Source organism: Anolis sagrei, chromosome 6 (assembly GCF_037176765.1).
Source record: "Anolis sagrei isolate rAnoSag1 chromosome 6, rAnoSag1.mat, whole genome shotgun sequence".
Taxonomy (NCBI): Eukaryota; Metazoa; Chordata; class Lepidosauria; order Squamata; family Dactyloidae; genus Anolis; species Anolis sagrei.
Genome location: NC_090026.1, coordinates 67,188,099 through 67,212,852, shown reverse-complemented (window position 1 = coordinate 67,212,852; position 24,754 = coordinate 67,188,099). Strand labels below are relative to the sequence as shown.

The following is a 24,754-nucleotide window of genomic DNA, read 5'->3' as shown; positions in this document are numbered from 1 at the left end:
CAGATTCTGGATCTTCATTGCCATATAATGCAGTTTCAGAATAGAGATGAACTGTGTTGAATAGAAGAGTTTATTTAACACCCTTTGTGCCCTTTAATGGAAAACTGGGGTGGGGGGGGGGACTTTGGATTCTGGATCTACATTGCCATATAATGCAGTTTCAGAATAGAGATGAACTGCATTGAATAAAAGAATTTGTTTAACACCCTTTTTTGCCCTTTAATGGAAAACTGGGGGTGAATGGGGGGGGGGGGAGCTGAAACTTTGGATGTATCTTTTAATGGAAAACTGGGGGGGGGGGGAGAGAGAGAGAGACTGAAACTTCAGATTCTGGATCTACATTGTCATATAATGGAGTTTCAGGAAAGAGAAGACCTGCGTTGAATAAAAGAGTCTATTTAACACCCTTTGTGCCCTTCAATGGAAAACTGGGGGGGGGGGTGAAACTTCGGATGTACCCTTTAATGGAAAACTTGGGGGGGGGACTTCGGATTCTGGATCTACATTGCCATATAATGCAGTTTCAGAATAGAGATGAACTGAGTTGAATAGAAGAGTCTATTTAACACACTTTTTTGCCCTTCAATGGAAAACTCGGGGGGGGGGGGGGAAACTTTGGATGTACCCTTCAATGGAAAACTGGGGGGAGGGGGCCTGAAAAAACTTCGGATTCTGGATCTACATTGCCATATAATGCAGCTTCAGAATAGAGAAAAACTGGGTTGAATAGAAGAGACTATTTAACCCCCTTTTTTGCCCTTTAATGGAAAACTCGGGGGGGGGGGTTGAAACTTCGGATTCTGGATCTACATTGCCATATAATGCAGTTTCAGAATAGAGAAGAACTGCGTTGAATAGAAGAGACTATTTAACCCCCCTTTTTGCCCTTTAATGGAAAACTCGGGGGGGGGGGGAGACTAAAACTTCGGATTCGGGATCTACATTGCCCTATAATGCAGTTTCAGAATAGAGATGAACTGCATTCAATTGAAGAGTCCATTCAATACAGTGGAATGGAGTTCAGCTCAGCCTGGGAGGAGGGAGAAAAGAGTGGACAGAAGGGATGGAAGGATCGTCCGAAATAAGTTAGTGATGGCGAAGGAGTCTCCAGCTGAAACGCACCCGCAAGTTGAACAAAGAAGTTGTGACAGCCCCGAGATGGCCTTACCTGCCTCCGCCGCCGCTTCTGCCGGGCTCAATGGGCGCCCCAAACTTCCCATAGGAAACAGCGACTCCTCACAGCCCCGGCCCCCGAGGAGGAATGAGGGCAGCCTGGGAGGGAGGGGGAGAGAGAGAGGAGGAGGGGGCTACTCCCCTCTTTCGAGGAGGGAGGGAGGGGCAGGGAAGGGTCTGTCTCTCTCTCTCTCTTCTCCCCCAAGATCCTACAACCACCAGTCCCACGGATCCTGCCTGTATGTATGTAACCCGATCCTTTTCTGACTCACTCGCCCTGAGTGACACTTCTCCGCTTTGGTGCAACAACAACAGCCAGAAGAGGCGAAGAGAGGCAACGAAAAGCTCCCCCTCCCCCTCCCCTCCGTCGCCCGCAAATCAAAACTTGCGCTCAAAGGAAAGGAAAGGGCGGCCTTCCTCCTCCTCCTCCTCCGCCACGTCCCCCTCCTCCTCCTCCTCCTCCCATAGTTCTTCCCCGAGTTTGTTTCCTTGCAGGAAAACCCAACTCCAGCCCGCTCGCACTCACGTGTTTGGAAAGTTCTCTCGCCCCGTTGGATACAGATGTTGCGAGGCAGCTCCGTCCGCCTCCTTCAGCAGAGGCCTCTCTCTCTTCCTTCCTCCTCCTCTCGCTTTTCGAGGCCCTCAACTTTGTGCGCGGGCGAGAGCGGGGGAAAGGGGCATGCCTGTCTCCCTCAGCGGCCTCCTCCTCCTCCTCTTCTCCTTCTTCCTCCTCCTCTTCCCTTTCTTCCTCCCCTCAGTCCTGCTGCTTTACTCGCGGGCTGCCGAGTTTGAAAAAGGGCCTGAGAGGAAGGAGGGCGAAGCGGGAATGGCGGGAATCCGAACGCGCCACTGAGGGCCGAGCAGAGCGCGAGCCACAGCGCGAGCCAAGAAGAGGGAAAGGGGCTCGCGCGCACTCACACACGCCCCGCGCTCAGTGTCCCCCTTTTTCTGCCTCCTTCCCTCCCTTTCTCCACACTTTCCTTCCACAGTGAAGCCACGCCCACATTGGGAAGGGCGGGGGAGAAAGAGGTGCCCCTCAGTCAGAAGAAGTTTCCCTCTTCTTTCCCAACTTTTCCTCTCCACCCGATGGGCCTTCCACATAGCCCTAAACGCCAGAATATCATGGCAGAAAATCCCACATTACCTGAATGTGGACTCAGGGCCTTTCCACACAGCCCTATAAATCACAGCACTTCAACACAGCTCTAAATCCCAGAATATCATGGCAGAAAATCCCACATTACCTGAGTATGTACTCAGGGTCCTTCCGCACAGCCCTATGAACCAGGATATCATGGCAGAAAATCCCACATTACCTGAATGTGGACTCAGGGCCCTTCCACACAACCCTATAAATCACAGCACTTCAACACAGCTCTAAATCCCAGAATATCATGACAGAAAATCCCACATTACCCGAGTGTGGACTCAGGGCCCTTCCACACAGCCCTATATCCCAGAATACCATGACAGAAAATCCCACATTACCTGAGTATGGACTCAGGGCCCTTCCACACAGCCCTATATCCCAGAATATCATGGAAGAAAATCCCACATTACCTGAGTGTGGACTCAGGGCCCTTCCACACAGCCCTATATCCCATAATACCATGACAGAAAATCCCACATTACCTGAGTATGGACTCAGGGCCCTTCCACACAGCCCTATATCCCATAATACCATGACAGAAAATCCCACATTACCTGAGTATGGACTCAGGGCCCTTCCACACAGCCCTATATCCCAGAATACCATGGCAGAAAATCCCACATTACCTGAGTATGGACTCAGGGCCCTTCCACACAGCCCTATATCCCAGAATACCATGGCAGAAAATCCCACATTACCTGAGTGTGGACTCAAGGCCCTTCCACGCAACCCTATAAACCAGAGCCCTTCCACACAGCCCTACATCCCAGAATACCATGGCGGAAAATCCCACATTACCTGAGTGTGGACTCGGGGCCCTTCCACACAGCCCTATAAACCAGAGCCCTTCCACACAGCCCTATATCCCAGAATACCATGGCGGAAAATCCCACATTACCTGAATGTGGACTCAGGGCCCTTCCACACAACCCTATAAATCACAGCACTTCAACACAGCTCTAAATCCCAGAATATCATGACAGAAAATCCCACATTACCCGAGTGTGGACTCAGGCCCCTTCCACACAGCCCTATATCCCAGAATACCATGACAGAAAATCCCACATTACCTGAGTATGGACTCAGGGCCCTTCCACACAGCCCTATATCCCAGAATATCATGGAAGAAAATCCCACATTACCTGAGTGTGGACTCAGGGCCCTTCCACACAGCCCTATATCCCATAATACCATGACAGAAAATCCCACATTACCTGAGTATGGACTCAGGGCCCTTCCACACAGCCCTATATCCCAGAATACCATGGCAGAAAATCCCACATTACCTGAGTATGGACTCAGGGCCCTTCCACACAGCCCTATATCCCAGAATACCATGGCAGAAAATCCCACATTACCTGAGTGTGGACTCGGGGCCCTTCCACGCAACCCTATAAACCAGAGCCCTTCCACACAACCCTACATCCCAGAATACCATGGCGGAAAATCCCACATTACCTGAGTGTGGACTCGGGGCCCTTCCACACAGCCCTATAAACCAGAGCCCTTCCACACAGCCCTATATCCCAGAATATCATGGCAGAAAATCCCACATTACCTGAGTGTGGACTCAGGGCCCTTCCACACAGCCCTATAAACAACAGCACTTCAAGACAGCTCTAAATCCCAGAATATCATGACAGAAAATCCCACATTACCTGAGTGTGGACTCAGGGCCCTTCTACACAGCCCTATAAACCAGAGCCCTTCCACACAGCCCTACGTCCCAGAATATCATGGCAGAAAATCCCACATTACCTGAGTGTGGACTCAGGGCCCTTCCACACAGCCCTCAATCCCAGAATACCATGGCAGAAATTCCCACATTACCTGAGTGTGGACTCAGGGCCCTTCCACACAGCCCTACATCCCAGAATATCATGGCAGAAAATCCCACATTATCTGAGTGTGGACTCAGGGCCCTTCAACACAGCCCAATATCCCAGAATATCATGGCAGAATATCCCACATTACCTGAGTGTGGACTCAGGGCCCTTCCACACAGCCCTACATCCCAGAATATAATGGCAGAAAATCCCACATTACCTGAGTGTGGACTCAGGGCCCTTCCACACAGCCCTACATCCCAGAATACCATGGCAGAAAATCCCACATTACCTGAATGTGGACTCAGGGCCCTTCCACGCAGCCCTATATCCCAGAATATCATGGCAGAAAATCCCACATTACCTGAGTGTGGACTCAGGGCCCTTCCACACAGCCCTATAAACCAGACCCCTTCCACACAGTGCTACATCCCAGAATATTTATTTATTTACCATGCTTCTATACCACCATTCTCAGCCCGAGGGCAACTCATGGCGGTTCACAAAACAGCACTATTCGATGCCCACAACAGTGCAAAAATAATTTAAACATTAAAAACATTTAACACGGGTAAAAATTCATTACAATTAACATCAGTAACACAATAAAAATCAGAATACCATGACAGAAAATCCCACATTACCTGAGTGTGGGCTCAGGGCCCTTCCACGCAGCCCTATAAACCACAGCACTTCAACACAGCTCTAAATCCCAGAATACCATGACAGAAAATCCCACATTACCTGAGTGTGGACTCAGCGCCCTTCCACTCAGCCTTATAAAACAGAGCCCTTCCACACAGCCTTATATCCCAGAATATCATGGAAGAAAATCTCACGTTACCCGAGTGTGGACTCAGGGCCCTTCCACACAGCTCTAAATCCCAGAATATCATGGCAGAAAATCCCACATTACCTGAATGTAGACTCAGGGCCCTTCCACACAGCCCTATATCCCAGAATATCATGGCAGAAAATCCCACATTACCTGAATGTAGACTCAGGGCCCTTCCACACAGCCCTATATCCCAGAATACCATGGCAGAAAATCCCACATTACCTGAGTGTGGACTCAGATAACCCAATTCAAAGCAGATATTGTGGGATTTTATGCCTTGATATACCACAATATCTGCTTTGAATTGGGTTATGAGTCCAAACAAGGAAATACTACCCGGGATACCTTGTAGTAATCTCTGTGACCTCTTAGAACTCTTCCCTGATACTACAACTTCTTAGGTGACAAACGGTTCTCCAAGAAACTTAGGAGTGATGTTTTGAACCATCAGACAGATCCTGTCAATACATTGGACTTCTGAATTGCCTTTACTAAGAGTAGATTGATGTCTCCCTTCTTAAATTTATGTATGTAAATATATACATTTACTTGTACTAGAAATAAGAATTGTATTTGAATGTTGTATATTAAAAATCTCTGTTACATAACAGCATATTTGATGTTTCAATAATTAACAATAACATACTATTTCCTGTGCACTCCGTTATATAGATATCTGTGCTCTAAGTATATTATGAGTTCACACTAGTATCCTCTCTCTCCAAAGGAAACCAACTCTGCCAACAACAAGGATTATACAAGCAAGAGGTCCAAACCTTCACCCTGAGCCTGCATCAGGACCAAAAAGCAGGGGGCTTTTGTTGCAGCATAGCAGTGAAGATGTTTCTTTTAAAGATGCAGGCAGGTAAGTTAGGGTTTCAAGATTGGAGACAGTGTCTGTACTTTAAGAGAAGGGAATTTAGACGACATTGAACATTGAGAAAACCAAAGTTCTCTTCCAGCAGTCACTAGGCAATCCCTCTCCAATGCCAGAAATACAGATTAATGGTGTAACATTAGAAAATGTTGATCATTTCTGCTACCTTGGCAGCCACTTCTCCACAAAAGTCAACATTGACACTGAAATACAACACTGCCTGAGCTCTGCGAGTGCAGCTTTTTTCCGAATGAAGCAGAGAGTGTTTGAGGACTGGGACACCAAGGTGCTTATTTATAAAGCTATTGCCCTCCGAACCCTGCTATATGCCTGTGAGATGTGGACTGTCTACAAACGTCACATGCAACTCCTGAAACAATTCCATCAGTTCTGCCTCCAGAAAATCCTGCAAATCTCTTGGGAAGACAACCGGATAGATGTCAGCGTGCTGGAAGAAGCAAAGACCACCAACATCAAAGCAATGGTCCTCCACCATCAACCCTGCTGGACCGGCCACGTTGTCAGGATGCCCGACCACCGTCTCCCAAAGCAGTTGGTCTACTCTGAACTCAAGAATGGAAAACGGAATGTTGGTGGACAGGAAAAGAGATTTAAAGATGGGCTCAAAGCCAACCTTAAAAACTCTGACATAGACACTGAGAACTGATAAGCCCTGGCCCTTGAGTGCTCCAGTTGGAGGTCAGCTGTGACCAGCAGTGCTGTAGAATTTGAAGAGGCACGAATGGAGGGCGAAAGAGAGAAACATGCCAAGAGGAAGACACATCAAGCCAACATCCACCAAGACTGCCTTCTACCTGGAAACCAATGCCCTCACTGTGAGAGACGATGCAGATCAAGAATAGGGTTCCACAGTCACCTACGGACCCACCAGTACACTGATCTTGGAAAACTATCCTACTCGGACAATGAGGGATCGCCTAAGTAAGTAAGTAAGTAAGTAAGTAAGAAGGGAATTTAAGCAGATGTTACTGAGAGTATGAGAAGCAATGCTGGTTTAAATCCCACAATTCTGGGAAGTTACTTTGTTACAGCTGGAAATGAAGTGGCAACAACACTTGTATATAGAGAGCAATTGGGCCAGAGGGAATCCTGTAGTGCAGGACTCTGTTTAGTAGATTTATGTAACTCAAGGTGTTTTGCTTCTGTTTGCATGTAGAAGTTACTTCTCCCTTCTTCCCAGGTACCTTTAATGCATTTTTGAGACACCATGAGACTTCCCTGCCTCAAAATGACTAGTGCATGCATGAGAGTCAGCATTAGGGAGTCTTGTACCAGTTAGGTAAATAGTTTTTCCCTTTTTAAAACCTTACCTGCACATTTTTGCTCCTGTTTCCTATCATAAGCTTATATATAATTTCACTCTACTCTACTATACATACCACTTGTTCCTACAGTTATTGCACTTCTTTGTAAATCTGCAATTGCAAAACTTTGCTGTTCCATGAGCCAAGAGCCATATTTCCTATTGGGGAGGGAATCCCACTCTCCTCTAGTTCTGTAGCTACAAAACAATTAAAATAGAATAAATTTTGCTCTCTCTACAAAGTTTAGCAAAAAAAGAAAAGAAAAGAAAACATCTGGAGGAGAGACTGTGGGCCCTTTCACACAGCCATATAACTCAGAACATCGTAGCAGAATATCCTACAATATCTGCTTTGGACTGGGTTATCTGAGTCCACACTGCCATATATTCCAGTTCAAAGCAGAAAATGTGGGACTTTATTCAGCCGTATGGAAGGGGCCTGTGTCTACACTGCCATATAATCCACATTATCTGCTTTGCACTGCATTATCTGAGGTCCCTTCCACACAGCCATAAAAACCAGAATATCAAGGCAGAAAATCACACAATATCCACTTTGAACTGGGATATCTGAGTCCACACTGCCATATATTCCAGTTCAAAGCACACAATGTGGGATTTTATTCAGATGTGTGGAAGGGGCCTGTATCTACACTGCCATATAATCCAGTTCAAAGCAGATAGTCTGGATTTCATTTGGCAGTGTAGAAGGAGGCTGACAATCCCATCCCCTTCTGTGCCTGCTTTCCAGCACTGAAGCAGTTGAAGATCATTACAATTGTAAGTCCCAGTACTGTGGCACAACCAGGAGCATTTGAGGGTGTTTGCCTTTCAATAGCAAGCAATGGATGTGGAGGACCGGTGAAGTGGTAAAGTCCTTAGACCTATGGAAGTCCTATGAATGAGGATTAGAATTCAGTTCTTTTGATCAACGTCTCAATAATCCTTTCCTCAGTTTGTTTCTATATAATATCCCATTGTCTTTCCTCCCTTTGTACTAAATATTCTTATTTCATCAATACATAAAATGGGGGGGGGGGGGAGTCAATTTTTTTTAAAAAAATCACCATAATTTAGTTTGTTTTCTCAGAACTTCACAGTGGCCCTGTGTTATGTTGTGGGTTATGTAGTATAATTATAGAGACAGTGTATGTATACTTCTTACTAGATATTAGGACTGTGCCCCTGGTGGTGCAGTGGGTTCAACCCCTGTGCCAGCAGGACTGAAGATCGACAGGTCGCAGGTTCGAATCCGGGGAGAGGTGGATGAGCTCCCTCTATCAGCTCCAGCTCCTCATGTGGGGACATGAGAGAAGCCTCCCACAAGGATGATAAAACATCAAATCATCCGGGCGTCCCCTGGGCAACGTCCTTGCAGACGGCCAATTCTCTCACACCAGAAGCGATTTGCAGTTTCTCAAGTTGGTCCTGACACGACCAAAAAAAAAAAAGGACTGTGCAAAATGCCGGATCTTAAGTCAAAGTCAAAATTGGCTCTTGTATTTTCTAATAAAATTTTGAACAGTTAATTTGAGAAGAAAAAATACTTGCCTTTTCAGTTGGGGATGTTCTCAATCTTCACTCTTCTTTTAAATTGAATTATTATTCTAGTAGAAATCTAATTTTTAAAAAAATTATCCAGCTTGAAAGCTAGAGCAAATTCCAGCTAAAGATGGCTGACCTTGAGCCATTGTCTTTCCTGTGACCGTTAATCCCATATGGATTCCTGGAACACTAAGATCCCACTATACACTCATTTATGAAGCCCCAAAATAGCATTTTCTCTGCTATTTGCATCTCCCCAACATCAAGCTGATTTGGGGAAGATCTCCATTCCAATAACTGAACATCCTTTCAGCTTGAGTCCAGTTGTATCATGAGCCACAACACTACTTATACTTTTCTCTGTTGTAGCCCAATAATGTGTTGATAGTCTTCTGACTTGGGATTTTATCTTATAACACCAACTCTTGTTTCATTTTATAGGTGGGGGGGCGTTAGGTAAATGACAATCAGAAGGGATTTACTGTGGCTCCTTCTGCACAGTACTACAAAGTGTTATCTATGGTGCCACTGCCATTGTCACTGAGAGATCATCTACCAGTGTCACCACCACTACATCTTCCAGCCATTAGCTGTTTGACAATTTATTTTGGCCTCTCAGCAAAAATCTGTCTGGCGTGGGAACCCCTACCAGAAGCACACTTGACTGAAAGGAGAATGCAATCCCACAAGCCTGGAAAAGTAATGACATGGTGCTCTCTTAATGCAACCATTAAAACTACAGGAGTCCTGTGAAGGTATCAGTCTCACAGGGCTAAGCAACACATCAATGATAAACACGACTTCTTCATTGAAGGAAAAGATACACAGTGGATCCTTGGGACTTGGTTTTAGGACTCCAGTGGGTACCAAAATGTATAACTACTCAAGTGGTATAATAAAATGACATTCTTTATATAAAATGAGAAACAACTCAAATGACCTAAGGATTTGTGAACTGGTGGGAGGCTACAGCAGGATATGGCTAAACACCATCACAGTACTCAGTAAATCAAAGAGTTGCTTTTGGATTTTATTTTTTGAATGTTTTAAAGCTATGGTTGGCTGAATCCTTGGAGTCAGAATTCATGGATAGGGAGAGCTGACCATACAAGAAAGCTTTTTTTTACTGGGTAGACTACAGTATCATTTCCTTTGACTAACAACAGATCTCAATTGACTGATTTTGAGATTTCCCCCCACCACTGCCTATTTAATTTCAATGGGAAAAACAATAATGCTGGGAAAAGTGGAAAGAGGTAAGGAAAGGTAGATAATATTAAGATGGATTAATTCAAACTAGAATCCATGGCACTGACAACAGCAAAGAGGCTTGGTGAGGGCCAGAAGTTCTCTAGAATACTGCGGCTGTTGTTACCATGACAAATAATGCAAAAGGTATCATATTTACTTGAATCTAATGCTCATTTTTCTTGGCTAAATTACATTGCCAAAATTGAGATGCCACATTAGATTTAATGGCACATTAGAATTGTGCACATAAACCCACCGGTGTGAAAACACCCAGAGGAACCCAGAACCCCAGAGGCGACGGACATAAGGAAACATGAAGAGGCTGTTCCTGGTGGTGGCCACAGACTTAGGGATCTGTGGCAGCCAGAGGAGGAGGGGTGCTCAGCTGGTAACCCAGTTATTTCTGCCACTTAGCCATGGATCATGTCTCTCAAGTGTTCCTTGGGGTCTCTCGCTCTCACTTTCAGACTCTGTCCCATGTGGTTCTCAACTGGCCTCATTCATGAGGTCTTCAAAACCTACCCCTCAGTTCTGAAGGCATCATGAATCAGGCCATTTGGGAATTGTGCAAGTCTATTGAGTTCATTCATGCTGCCTCCCCCACCCCACCCCCCACCCCCCAATATTTCCACACTGTTAAGTGTACTAAATTCAAGGGGAAGGCCATTTTTTATAATGTGCACCTTCAAAATCCAGGTGCACATTACATTCAGTGGCACATTTTACTCAAGCAAATATGGGTCAGTAGATGATCCTTTTACCTGTGCCACAAAACTCTGGGAAAACAGGGTGCCAGCACTGGACCATTTGAACAGTGGGACATGTTCTGAATGAAAACTATTCCAGCTGATCATACCAAGCCTAAAGTGTAGTTCTGCTATGGAGTTTCAGGAAAGTTCCAGAGTTTTCTCTAACTTCTGCTAACACATGTAAAATTGGACTAAGCAGTTTTACCTTGCATTAGAAGCTGGAAATCTCTGACATCATCCAGATACCTAGGAATGACTTCTTGCCCAATTTGGGGTTTGTGGCCTGTGTAAAGGGCCCTTAGCAGACCACAGCCTGAATATAAGTCAGCAGTTTGAAGCAGCAACTTAGAAAATCAAAGGAATTCTAAAGTGCAAATAGTATAGTGTAGATCGAGGGAAGTAATTGCCCCACTCTGTTCTGCTTTCAGTAGACCTCACCTGGAATACTATGTCCAGTTCTGGGCACCACAATTCAGGAAGAATATTGTCAAGTTAAAATGTGTCCAGCCAGAAGATTGATTTCTTGGAGAATGAGTCGACCTGGGGAGAGTGTTAAGGAGTGAAAAGAAGACAATTACAACGACATACAAAATTATTTTACTGTGGAGCACTGAGAGTGAGCAAGTCAAGGCCTGTATGACTAAATGGGCTAAAAACATTAGGAGAACAATCATGATGGAGGAATGGGAGAAGATCTGGACTAAAAAATTAAAATATGCACATGTGCACAATATTCAAGAAAATTGGCTGAAAATGATGTACCAATGGTACATAACACCTTAAAAACTATCTAAATTTAACAAACACATGGGCAATAATTGTTGGAAATGTGGGAAGCAGGAGGAGAATTCCTTACACATGTGATGGCACGGTGAAAAGGCGAAGTGCTATTGGAAAGAGATTCACAAAACTTGCCAAAAAATTCTAAAGACAAAAATTCAATTCAAACTGGAACACTTTCTATTAGGAATGATTAATATAGACTGCGACATCAATAACGATAAAATATTCTATCACCTGACAACGGTGACAACGATTGTGTACACTAGAATGTGGAGACAAAAAGAAACACCTACAGATTTATGGATAGCCAAGATATTGGATATGATGAGTATGGATAAACTGACCTTTTTATTAGTAAAAACACAAGGCGGACATTTAAAAACAACGAATTGGACATTAGTTATGGATTACATTAAAGAGATTAAAATTAATTTGAAGATATAAAGAATATTCACTTGTAGATAGCAATAATAATAATAATAGAGAAAGTAAATGATGACTACTCCAAGACATCAGGCAGAAGAGAAGCAAACAAAAAAGCAAAAATAGAAGGAACAGTATACAACCACAAAGATGAAGACTGGGAAGGTCAACACAATAATTTTTATTTATTTATTTATTTCAATTTTATTTTTTCCAATTTTCCCCTTTCTTTCCTTCTTTCCCCTCTTCTCCCTCTTTTCTATTTTTTCCCTTTCTCTCTCTCTTAAAGTATTTTTAAATTTATACTGTAAAAAACCACAATATTTTTTAAAAAAAATAAAATATGTCCAGAAAACGGCTGGTAAAATGATCCAAGATTTGGAACCCAGCCCTATGAGAAGCAGCTTAAGGAGCTGGGTATGTTTAGCTTGGAGAAAAGAAGGCTGAGGGGGAAAATGTTAGGGCACTTCCAGACAACACAAATATGCAGATTTTAAATGTAAGACAAAAAAAAAATCCAGGACCTGAGAACATGTCCCCACACAGACCTGTGGGTCCCTGGATTTCTTCCCCCCACAGTCCTCACAGGCTTCCTTTGTATCAGAACAAGATGGATGGTGAATGAGGGACATTCGGCGAAAGGTTTTTTTTAAAAAAAAAATCAGGTGCTGGACCGTATATGCACACATGAGAATATCTTAATATAAATACAAGCAGATTTGCATGTGTGCATATAAGATTCAGCATATAACAGAGGTTTTTGGGGGTGAGTTTTGCCGGATTTCTCTCTTCCCCCAAATGTTTAGTCATGCTCTATTTATATTACAAAGTTAAAAATAAAGAATTTTAGAGAGTTCTAATTGCTCTCCATTCATGCTTTCTTTGAGTCAACTATGTGTCCATTTCACAACTCAGTCCATTGATCAGCTCTTTTGAGTGTTTTAATAGCAGACATGTGCTGGAGCAGTCTCCACAGGGGGGATGGATGCAAATCATACGTTTTTTGCAAGTGCAGGGATATACAGTGATGAGAATATGTGCATTTTCTGGCCAGAACTGGGATAAAAGCGGACCTTTTTACCCCGTTTTTTGTCAGTTGCAACTAATCTGCCTGGATTTATTGCTAGTGTCATGTAGCTACCCTGCCCCCCTTCGACTCAGAAAGGCTCATGTTTTAGATGCTTTGTAGATGGGCCCTTAGACATGCCTGGATATTAAAGGATGCCACATTGAAGGGGTGCTGTTTTCTGTTTATCTGGAGGCTAGGATATGGAACAATGGATTCAAACTGCAGGAAAAGAGATCCCACCAAAACATTAGGAAGAACTTGCTGGTAAGAACTGTTCAACAGTGTAATATGCTGACTTGGAGTATGGTAGTGTCTCCCTCTCTTGAGGCTTTTAGGCAAAAGCTGGAGTGCTTTGCTTATGTTTTCCTGCTGGCAGAGTGTTGGAGTGGATAGGCCTGGTGGTCTTCTCCAAATTTATGATTTTAACATAATGATAAATAACTTGTAATTTGTTGTTTTTGTAAAACTCAAAATCAATTTCCTATTTATTTACTGCATTTTTATCCCGCTCTATCTCAACCCTAAAGTGGACTCAGAGCAGCTTCCAAATAGGCAACAATTCAATGCCACAATAAACATAAATATACAAATACATTATACATTAAAATCAATAAAAACTATCAAAACCATAACAATTAATACATTAAATAAACTGTTAAAAGCACAAAGACCCAAAATCGTAATCCAGGAGCCATTCCAATCATTTTTCCGTCACTTCATAGCTGCCTATTGCACTGTGCTGCTCTTCAAACGCTGGTTCCACAGCCAGGAGGAAGGGAGCCAATGTAATTTCACTGAGAAGGGAATTCCACAGCCAAGGGGCCTCCACTGATAAGGCCCCATCCTTTGTCCCCACCAACCACAACTGTAAAGGAGGTGGGACCGAGAGCAGTGCCTCCCCAGAAGATCTTAGTGACAGAAGATTTCCTAATGGCAGGACTGGCCCTCTTTCTATGTGCCTTTAAATTCTGTCAACTTATGATAACCCTTGAATTGATACTGGATTTTCTTAGGTAAGGAATAATCAGGGATGGCTATGCCAGTTACTTCTTCTGAAATAATAATAATAATAATAATAATAATAATAATAATAGACCTGGTTATGGCTCATTAATGCAACCCTGCAGAAGGAGACAGAAGGCCTGATTCTTGCAGCCCAGGAGCAAGCCATCAGAACCAATGCAATTAAGGCCAGGATTAAAAAAATCAACGGATGACCCAAAATGCAGACTGTGCAAGGAAGCTGATGAAACCATGGACCACATCCTCAGCTGTTGCAAGAAAATCACACAGACGGACTACGGACAAAGACACAACTCTGTGGCCCAGATGATTCACTGGAACTTATGTTACAAGTACCACCTGCCAGCAGTAAAGAATTGGTGGGATCATAAACCCGCAAAGGTTGTAGAAAATGAACACGCAAAATTACTGTGGGACTTTCAAATCCAGACTGACAAAGTTTTGGAACACAATACACCAGACATCACAATTGTGGAAAAGAAAAAAGTCTGGATTATTGATGCCGCCATACCGGGTGACAGTCACATTGAGGAAAAACAACAGGAAAAACTCAGCCGCTATCAAGACCTCAAAATCGAACTGCAAGGGCTCTGGCATAAACTAGTACAGGAGGTCCCAGCGGTCATCGGTACACTGGGTGCCGTGCCAAAAGATCTCAGCTGGCATTTGGAAACAATAAACATTGACAAAATCACAATCTGTCAACTGCAAAAGTCCACCTTACTTGGATCTGTGAGCATCATTCAAAAATACATCACACAGTCCTAGACACTTGGGAAGTATTCTACTTGTGATTTTGTGATACAAAATCCAGCATATAGATCTTGTTTGCTGTGACATACTGTGCTTTTGTATCAATAATAATAATAATAATAATAATAATAATAATAATGTGTCCGACCTGTGATCCAATACAACAGCCAGAAGAGTGTCTGCTGTGGACTCATCTTGTTGTGTTTCAAATAATAATAATAATAATAATAATAATAATAATAATAATCTTTATTTGTACCCCGCCACCATATTCTCAAAGGGGACGCGGGGTGGCTCACATGAGGCCAAGCCCAAAATTACAGTACAGGAAAATAAAATACAAAGAAGCAAAAATAACATCAAAATAAAATACATCAAATAACAACATTAAATAAACAGTTACTAAATAACCTGATAGAGAAATAGGACACAATGGGTGGGCCAAATGCACAGGATAAAATTGATAAAACCCTGAATGAGATGAGTAGTGGAAGAAATGAGTTTCTGAGGGAGGAGCTCAAAAGGGCCGAACAGTGTAGTTAGACCTTCATTGAGGGTGAGGGGAAAGTGCACCATGAAGACAGAATTGTAATCGGAACAGACAAAATATGGAATATATGTTCACTCGTCTATAGCACCTGATATTCATTCGCAGTTTTTCATCCAAGTGCTAACTAGGACTAACTCTGCTTAGTTCCTAAGATAAGATGAGATCTGATGCCTAGCATAGTTAGGCTGTACTTTACCATTCAAGAATTTCTACTAAGAAAGATTTAAACTTATGAGTACATACTTAGAATTGCACACCTGAGGTCCATAGATCCCTAGGATTTTTGTAAATTATCCGTAACTAGATCATGAACAGAATACAAAACATTACTTTTTCTTTTGATTTAAGTTTTGTTACTTTGAATGTTTCTTATTGAAGGGAAGTATAAGGTGGACGTTTAGTATTTTAAAGTGTTCATAGCTTTTCCTCTGTTGAAAGGAAAAATACTTCAGTACAGTAAAATTAATTCTATAAGATTATGTATAGCTTTTTATATCTATTTTTCTTTGGGGGTCATAGCATGTTGTTGTTCTTCATTCATGCCGTCATTTCCGACTCTTTGTGACCTCATGAACCAGTCCACGCCAGAGCTCCCTGTCGGCCGTCACCACCCCCAGCTCCTTGAAGGTCAATCCAGTCACTTCAAGGAGGCCATCCATCCATCTTGCCCTTGGTCAGCCCCTCTTCCTTTTTAATTCCATACATACATCATACATACATAGCATATATCAGTCATATCAGCCTTCATGTGCTGATACACAACTAGATTGGTGTAACTCAGTGTTTCTCAACCTGGGGGTCGGGACCCCTGAGGGCAGGCATGTAGCCGGGGGGGGGGCTTGGGGGCTTCAGCCCCTCCCCCCCCCCCCAAAATTCTCATGGTGGTCCGTGAGAAGGCCTTACTGGTACATTATTTAAACTGTTATGTTTATTCATATCATGATCTGATCACCATGCTGAATATATCCCATATGCATGGGGGTATTGAGGTAACGATACAAAAGGTTTGCTAGGGAAGACCCTCTTTCACTCAGACTCAGCCCCCCCCCCCCAATCAAACTCAGCTCCCCCCAAAACAAAATCCTGGCTATGGGTTTGCCTGAGGGGGTCATGAAGGGGTGTCAGAGGGGTTGCCAAAAACCATCAGAAAACACAGTATTTTCTGATGGTCATGGGGATTCCATGTGCGACGTTTGAGCTAATTCTATTGTTGGTGGAGTTCAGAATGTTCTTTGATTGTAATGAACTATAAATCCCAGCAACTACAACTCCCAAAAGTCAAGGTCTATTTTCCCCAGGCTCTACAAGTGTTCACATTTGTGCATATTGAGTATTTGTGCCAAGTTTGGTCCAGATCCACCATTGCATGAGTCCACAGTACTCTCGGGATATAGGTGAACTACAATTCCCAAACTCAAGGTCAATACCCACCAAACCCTTCCTGTGTTTTCCGTTGGTCATGGGAATTCTGTTTGGCAAATTAGGTTCAAATCCATTGCTGGTGGAGTTCAGAATGCTCTTTGATTATAGGTGAACTATAAATCCCAGCAACTACAAAATCAACCCTCCCCCAACCCCACTAGCATTTATATGTGGGTGCATTGGGTATTTGTGCCCCAGTTTGGTGAATGAAAATATATCTTGCATATCTGATATTTACATTATGATTTATAACAGTAGTAAAATGACTGTTATGAAGTAGCAACAAAAACAATGTTATGGTTGAGGGTCACCACAACATGAGGGACTGTATTAAGGGGTCACAGCATTAGGAAGGTTGAGAATTACTGGTTTAACTGGTTGGATACATTGAAGTCCTTGATTTAACTAACATTTTTGCTAAAGTCCATTCTCTTTCATACACATTAAAATAGCACAATAAAGCACAATATGTTTGAAACACAATTCTTGTGTTTCATTTTTGTATTTATTTGAAGAGTGAAAAGGCTGGCATGACCTCATATGGTGAGTAACAGCCACGGATTCTATTATCCCATGGTAATATTGCCTCATAAGCTTTGTGCAATAAAAGTCCTATGAAAAGTTAAATGAAACCCATTTCAAGGTTTCTGAATACTCATGAAGCTAAATACATGTTAAATACCAAATCTGCTTACAGTTCAGTTGGTTCAAGTGCTAAAAACCAGGTTTCAACGTCAGCAACAATATGTCACACAGTTTTCATCCTGCAGAACAGTAATTTGTCTAGAATTAACATATAAGGAGGAATGTAAAAACAGAAAGAGGATTCCCCCCTCCCCCACACCATCATCCTCAAACCAGATGAAAAGAATTCCAAAGTTTTCCATGATTTTCCAAGCTGTCATAAATCTAGCTAAAACGGGGTCTTTAGGCAATCTCTACAAAAGGTACTGACCAATCCCAGACTTTACTTATTCAACTTTGCTACAATACGTGCCTTCTAGTATGGTTTTTAATATATTCCTTTGGTTTCAGTTAAAATGAAGTGTTCTTTTTCTCATATTGCAGCCAGACTATTTTGATTTTTAGTTAAATGAACATGCACCCACACACACAAATGTTGCCAGATCAGATTTACAGGTATGAACACCTCAACAAAAGGTGAAGCAAGACACCCCGGCTAAATAATAAATCCAAGGGGGAAATGAAGGAGACATACTTTTGCCAATTGAAAAATACTATAAATGTTTCATCACTCTGACAATGAAAAACACAGCAGAAGCTTAGAACAGTGTCGGCCCTTCAGCAAAACAAATGAAACTAGGCAGTATTCTGTTAAAGTAACAGCCTTCCTAGCAATCTTTCACATCTGTTCCAGCAAGTTTATGTCATTATTTCCATTACTTATTTTTTTAAAAACACACAAGTCACATTGTTTATTAAAGTATTTATTAAAGTATCATACCCAGAACTGGTTCACTGTTGCCTTCTAACTACTTTCACAGCACATGTTCTTCATGTTTGCCAATCTTCTGTCTGTATAGCTTTATTGGTATCTATATCTGTCTTCTTCTATATACATACACATCTAATAAATAAAAATGCAATGTTCATTTGTGGGATTAACATAGCTCAAAAACCACTTGATGAACTGACACCAAATTTGGACACAATACACGTATCTGGCCAACAAGTGACCATCACTCATAAAAACACTGAGAAAAACAGCAGAAAAGACTTAAAACATCCAAAAATTATGTGACGGCGCGAGTGATGCCACCTATATGTAGAACTGTAAGTTGCAGGATTTGAACTGTTGTATCATGTCTGATTTTGCCTTTTTACCCTGAAAATGTATAGTTGGATTGATTGGTTATTTATAGCTGTCAATCAATGTTGTTTGCACCAGTTGAATTGCTCCTCCTGCTCAATTGTTTGACCCCCACCTCTTCCTAGAGAGCAGGATAGTGTTTCCTTTTCCATTCCACCATCAAACTTTCTATCAGATGGACGTGAGAGAGAGACTTGGCTCTGAAGCACTTGATTAAGTTACCTCTCAGCACCAATTCTGAGGTTCTTACCCTTGAGACTTATGCTTCATGTTCAGATGAGCCTGGACGACGTTGAGAAGTCTCAAGTGCCTTCAAACCAGTTCTTTGGCACCAGAGGAAGGCTTTGTCCCTTCAAATATAGGCCATTGGAATTGGGGTTGTGATTATTCCGATATTCACAGCCATTGAGAAAGAGGGACTTGGAAAAGCTTATCAGCTGCAAAACTCCTTGGACCCAAGACAAACAGAGGTTGTAATGTATATTTTCCTTTACCCCTTTGAAACTTCCAACTTATTGCCTTAAAGGGATAACTCTTTGTGAACAATAAAATCTATTTTGAGTTACCTACAGTTTTTTTGGTCCTTGGGAGTTCCAGTTTTCCTAAAGGAGGGCAAGAAGTAATCCCCTGGGGAAAGATGTCACGTCCATGCCTCTTTCACTAAGAGTTATAGCCCCCAGGTGCGACGGCACAAATTATAAATACATTCACACATATACACAAAGCACATATACACACATTGGGCCACAGCAACACATAGAAGGGATATACATAATAAAAGTGAAAATGTGTGTATGTGGCAGGGGTGTCTACTTACACAGACAGAGCCCTTCCTCCACAAACAGATTATAATTCCCACTGAATCGGAGACACCCAAGGCCCTCCCAAAACTGACATTGCAGGTTACCATGAACATGTCCAGCAGCCTTGCCAATGTCCACCAGAATCGCCATCCTGCCCACCACCCAAGCTTTCATACAGGGACCATGCAGGGATTTGGGGTGGAATTGGCTTTGACATTTGTTAGTTGTAGAGACTGGGATTTATAGTTCACCTGCAATCAAACACCATTTCAAACCCCACCGATGATGTACTGGGACCAAATTTGGCACAGAGAATTCCTGTGACCAACTGAACATACTGCAAGTGTTTGGGGGTAACTGACCATGATTTGAGAAGTTCTAGTTTACTTGCATCCAGAGAAACAGTGACCCCCCCCCCCCCAACAATGGACCTGGACCACACTTGGCACAGAGAAGCCCCATGACCAACTGAACATACTGCAGGAGTTTGTGGGGAATTGGCCTTGATTTTGGGAATTGTAGTTCACCCTTATCCAGAGAATACTGAACCTAGCCAACTACTGATCTGGACCAAATTTGGCACGCAGACTCAACACAGCCAACTGTGGATACTGGTTTCAGGGTCATTGCCCTGGGAATCTGGGAGTTGTAGTTCATCATTATCCAGAGAGCACTGAACCCATCCAACATCGGATCTGGACCAAACACACACCAAACATGGCCAGCTTTGGATACAGGCAAGGTTTGGGGAGGACTGACATACAATTTTGGGAACTGTAGTTCACCCACATCCTTAGGGATTTTCCAAGGGAAGCATCCATTAAAAAAAAAGTAAAGGCAGAATTTTACCTAATAAATAGTGTTACACATTACCAAACTGATAATAACAAATACCCCAAAACAAACAATGCCTTCTTCTAATAACCTGGGCACCGCTGGGTCCCCAAGCTAGTAGCAAATAAAATATCTATCTCCCAGAATATTCCTGGGCTTCAGCTCCACTGCCTGATACTGATACACAACTAGATTGGTTTAACTGGTTTTGGCTCCAGATGTTTTTTTTGCCTTCAACTCCCAGAAATCCTAACAGCTGGTAAACTGGCTGGGATTTCTGGGAGTTGTAGGCCAAAAACATCTAGGGACCCCAGGTTGAGAATCACTGGATTAGATTCTTGCATGCCAAGGAAACAAAGAGTTCTCCAGGGCTAAGCTAGGCTTAAACATAAATTTTAAAAATACAAATTCTTATACACAAAAATATAGATAAAATTATAATATCGAGAAAGCATGACAACATCACTAACAATTTTATGGTCCAGAGATGAACAAACACTAGCCAAACTTTGAGATCTGTCTACCTAAAAAGTAGTTATTGATATAATTGATATACATTCTCAATTACTGAATTTGGAGGAATTATTGCTACATCTATTAGAAGTCTGGAATTATTGTGCATGGGATTCTCCAAATCATACAAGATGTGGAGAGGCACACTAAATTTAAGTGAGATTAATCCAAGACAATATTAAGCTGGGTAACCATCCTTGTGTGCTGATGGGAAAAACTATGTATTTTTCTAAATGTGCTGACTGGGCATGCAACAAGTTGATTGAGTTGACTTGGGCATGGAACAAGTTGATTGAGTTGACGTCCTGGAACTGACTTTTCAGTGATCCAAGGCAATGGAGAGTTTGCCATCAGACGTCTTGTTGACATCTTATATTGGAGAACCAAGCTATCTGTTGCTGTGTTGAGCTGTGAGTTTGGTTTTCTTCCAGATAATATTCTTGCAACATGTATAGAGCTTTCTCTTTACAAAAGGCTAAACATTTCTTCTCTCCTCCTTCCCCCCATTCCTTTTCTTTCTGCATCTCTATTAAACATGGTAGGGCTCCCAAGTAATGTGTAGACTAAAATCACAATACTGCCAGACATCCAATACACTATGAAAAAATATTAAGAAATTTTGAGTCCTCTTCTCTTCTTTTTCTATTCAGAATCTCTTTTGGTCAAACCCTTTGGTTGTAATTCCATGTGGTTTCATTTACACCTTTGGTGGAACAAATGCACACTAGTACACACAATGAGGAGGTTTATTTCTGTTATGTAAATATCTGCTGGTGTATGATGCTGTAAGTTCTGAAGACAAGCATCTTTTTGTTGCACTAAAGTATTTTAAATTATGTTCTGTGAATAATTGGACAAAAAAATAAGTTAATTTAAGCCAATCATTATAGGACATTTGTTTTATGAGTATCTTCAGGTAAGGAGATATGAGACTTGATTCACTGAAAACTATCTCCTTCCCCAGGCAAATACACAAATTTAATATGCCCCAAATTCACATGCATTTTCTTCTTCCACATACATCCTGAAATCAGGTCCTGCACTGATACCATATACCGTGCTTGTAATTCTGGGTTTAGTACAGATGTGTCAAATTTATAATTCATTGTATTGCTGTGAAAATATATATTGGGACTTACACTGTGATTGTGTTTGCAATATTCAATTGTAGTTGACCCCATAGACTCCAGATATATTTACATTGACACATAGTTACAGTACTTGTAGAATCACTTTCAAATTTATTTATTTATTTTTAAAGAAAACTTTCGAATGGCAGGTCTTTCATTAATTCTTTGTCTTATTAGTGTTTATTTCAAACTGAGAGGATTTCCCGTTCTCATTCTGAGGAAAGGTAGTCTTCAAAGCATTTATCTTACTAGCACTGAATTATTTGTTTAAATGTATTAAGTCACTGTCTGTCGGTCTGTCAAAAATAGCATGCAGTGCATTGTATAAAGGGCAAATTTAATAGTTTATATAACAGAAGCCCTTGTAAGATTACAAAACAGTCAACATACTCAAATGCAGTTAAAACTGCAGTTTGTGTCTGAAATATGCATATAAGGAGACATACAGATGGACAGATTACATTCATATCACAACTTGCATTTTGTGGAGTATGTAAATTGCTTGCTTGTCTTTATGGTAACAAGGAAGGATTTTTCTGTCTGGTCATAATTACTTCACTGTTGATTCATTCTGGCATCTCTAATCCTGCAAGTCTGCCCCGAACCCATGCCAACAAACACTGAAGCAGCAACTAGGCTTGCTTTTATTGGAAGGTCATTTTGGCAAAAGGTTAATTTTTGGGGATGCACTTAAGAAGTCAAAAGGCAGGCTCATTAACTTTAGTCCAGCTGTAACATTATGCAATAAGCAGGACTGCAAAGGGGCTGGAGGGTCTGGCCAAGTACTGTAGTAAGATTTTGTAGAAAAGTGTGAGATAGAGCAAGCTAGTGAGAACAGTAATCTTTTTCCTATGGTTTCAATGTTTCAAGAAAACTGACCATGGAACAACAGGCTGGTTCAAGATTGGGAAAGGCGTACGGCAGGGTTGTATACTCTCACCCAGCCTATTCAACTTGTATGCAGAACGCATCATGCGTTGTGTGGGGCTTGATGAATGCAAGGCTGGGGTTAAAATTGCTGGAAGAAACATTAACAACCTTAGATATGCAGATGATACCAGTTTGATGGCCAAAAGTGAGGAGGAGCTGAGGAGCCTTCTAATCAAGGTGAAAGAAGAAAATGCAAAAGCTGGATTGCAGTTAAACATTTAAAAAACCCAAGATTATGGCAACAAGAATGATTGGTAACTGGGAAATAGAGGGAGAAAACATGGAGGCAGTGACAGACTTTGTATTTTTAGGTGCAAAGATTACTGCAGACGCAGACTGCAGCAAGGAAATTAGAAGATGCTTACTTCTTGGGAGGAGAGCAATGTCCAATCTCGATAAAATACTAAAGAGTAGAGACATCACATTGGCAATGAAGATCCGCATAGTAAAAGAACCTACAGATATGAGAGCTGGACCATAGGGAAGGCTGAGTGAAGGAAAATAGATGCTTTTGAACTGTGGTGTTGGAGGAAAGTTCTGAGAGTGCCTTGGACCGCCAGAAGATCCAACCAGTCCATACTTCAGGAAATAAAGCCCGACTCCTCATTGAAGGGAAGGATATTAGAGGCAAAGATGAAGTATTTTGGCCACATAATGAGAAGACAGGAATGTTTCGGGAAGACAATGATGCTGGGGAAAATGGAAAGAAAAAGGAAGAGGAGCCAACCAAGGACAAGATGGATGGATGACATCCTTGAAGTGACTGGCTTGACCTTGAAGGAGCTGGGGGTGGTAACGACCGACAGGGAGCTCTGGTGTGGGCTGGTTCATGAGGTCACAAAGAGTCAGAAGTGACTGAATGAATGAACAACAACATTGTAATTATATTTTATTTTAACATTTTATTGCAAGCTGCCTTGGGTTCCACTTTGGGAGAATATTTATAAGTATTATAATATAATATAAAATGTATATACATACATAGAATTGTTGGTATATTCTGGTCTCTTCAGTAAGCAATGTACCTAAAGCTAGGAATAACAGTGTGGTGTACAGTACAACTGGCCCAAAAGAATAGAGTGCACTGAAGGATTTCCCTATGCTAATGTGCACTATGTACAAAGTTCTAGAGGCAATATGTTAAACCTCCTTCTTCCACAGAGAAAGTGATCAGTTTAGCTGACATTGGGCCCCTGCATCAAATTTGTTAGCAAGCCGCTTAACCTAAAAGCCTGAGCCTTTTAAAAATATTTTAAAATAATGTTTTTATTACTTTTAATACAATCTATATCACAAAGTAAAATAAGTTTAGTAAAAGAGGAAAAATGAAATAAAAAAGAAAAACAGGCCTCACTACCTCTGAGGATGCTCGCCATAGATGCAGGTGAAATGTCAGGAGAGAATGCCTCTAGAACATGGCCATATAACCCGAAAAAACCTACAACTATCCAATAAAAAGAACTGTTATCCAAAACTGATATCCTGAAAAGTTGGTCTTAGATCTCTTGTTAAACCACTCAGCTTTGGAAGCAGGAAACACCTCCTCCTGGACAGTGTTGTCAACTTCTCTTATTTCCACCATCACACAATGGGCTCAAAATACCATAATTTCTGTGTATTGTCGAAGGCTTTCATGGCCAGAATCACTGGGTTGTTGTAGGTTTTTCAGGTTATATATAAACCCATTTTCCTACTTCCAACAGACCTCACTACCTCTGAGAATGCTTGCCATAGATGCAGGCGAAACGTCAGGAGAAAATGCCTCTAGAACATGGCCATATAACCCGGAAAAACCTACAACAACCCATCATAATTTCTCCTTCAGCCAAGCCGCTAGATGCAATATTAAAACCATAATACAGATGCACTGAAAAGGCACCCCAATCTCACAGTAGCACAAAGGGTTCTACCGAGAGGAATCCTAAATCCATCATTGCAGTATTGCTATCTATTGTTT

General features: G+C 42.0%; 1 protein-coding gene across 3 annotated transcripts in view; it reads right to left on the bottom strand.

Annotated features, from left to right (window-relative positions):
• GLI3 (GLI family zinc finger 3) overlaps window positions 1-2,108 on the bottom strand; it is a 264,261-nt gene extending 262,153 nt beyond the window's left edge. For 2 of the 3 annotated variants that reach the window (XM_060781581.2, XM_067470174.1), the window contains exon 1: window positions 1,169-1,484. The gene's annotated coding sequence lies outside the window, so the exon portion shown is untranslated. Of the gene's footprint in view, window positions 1-1,168; window positions 1,485-1,699 lie in introns of those variants that run through there. The other variant, XM_060781580.2, reaches the window with a different exon arrangement.
• Window positions 2,109-24,754: the final 22,646 nt, after the last annotated feature.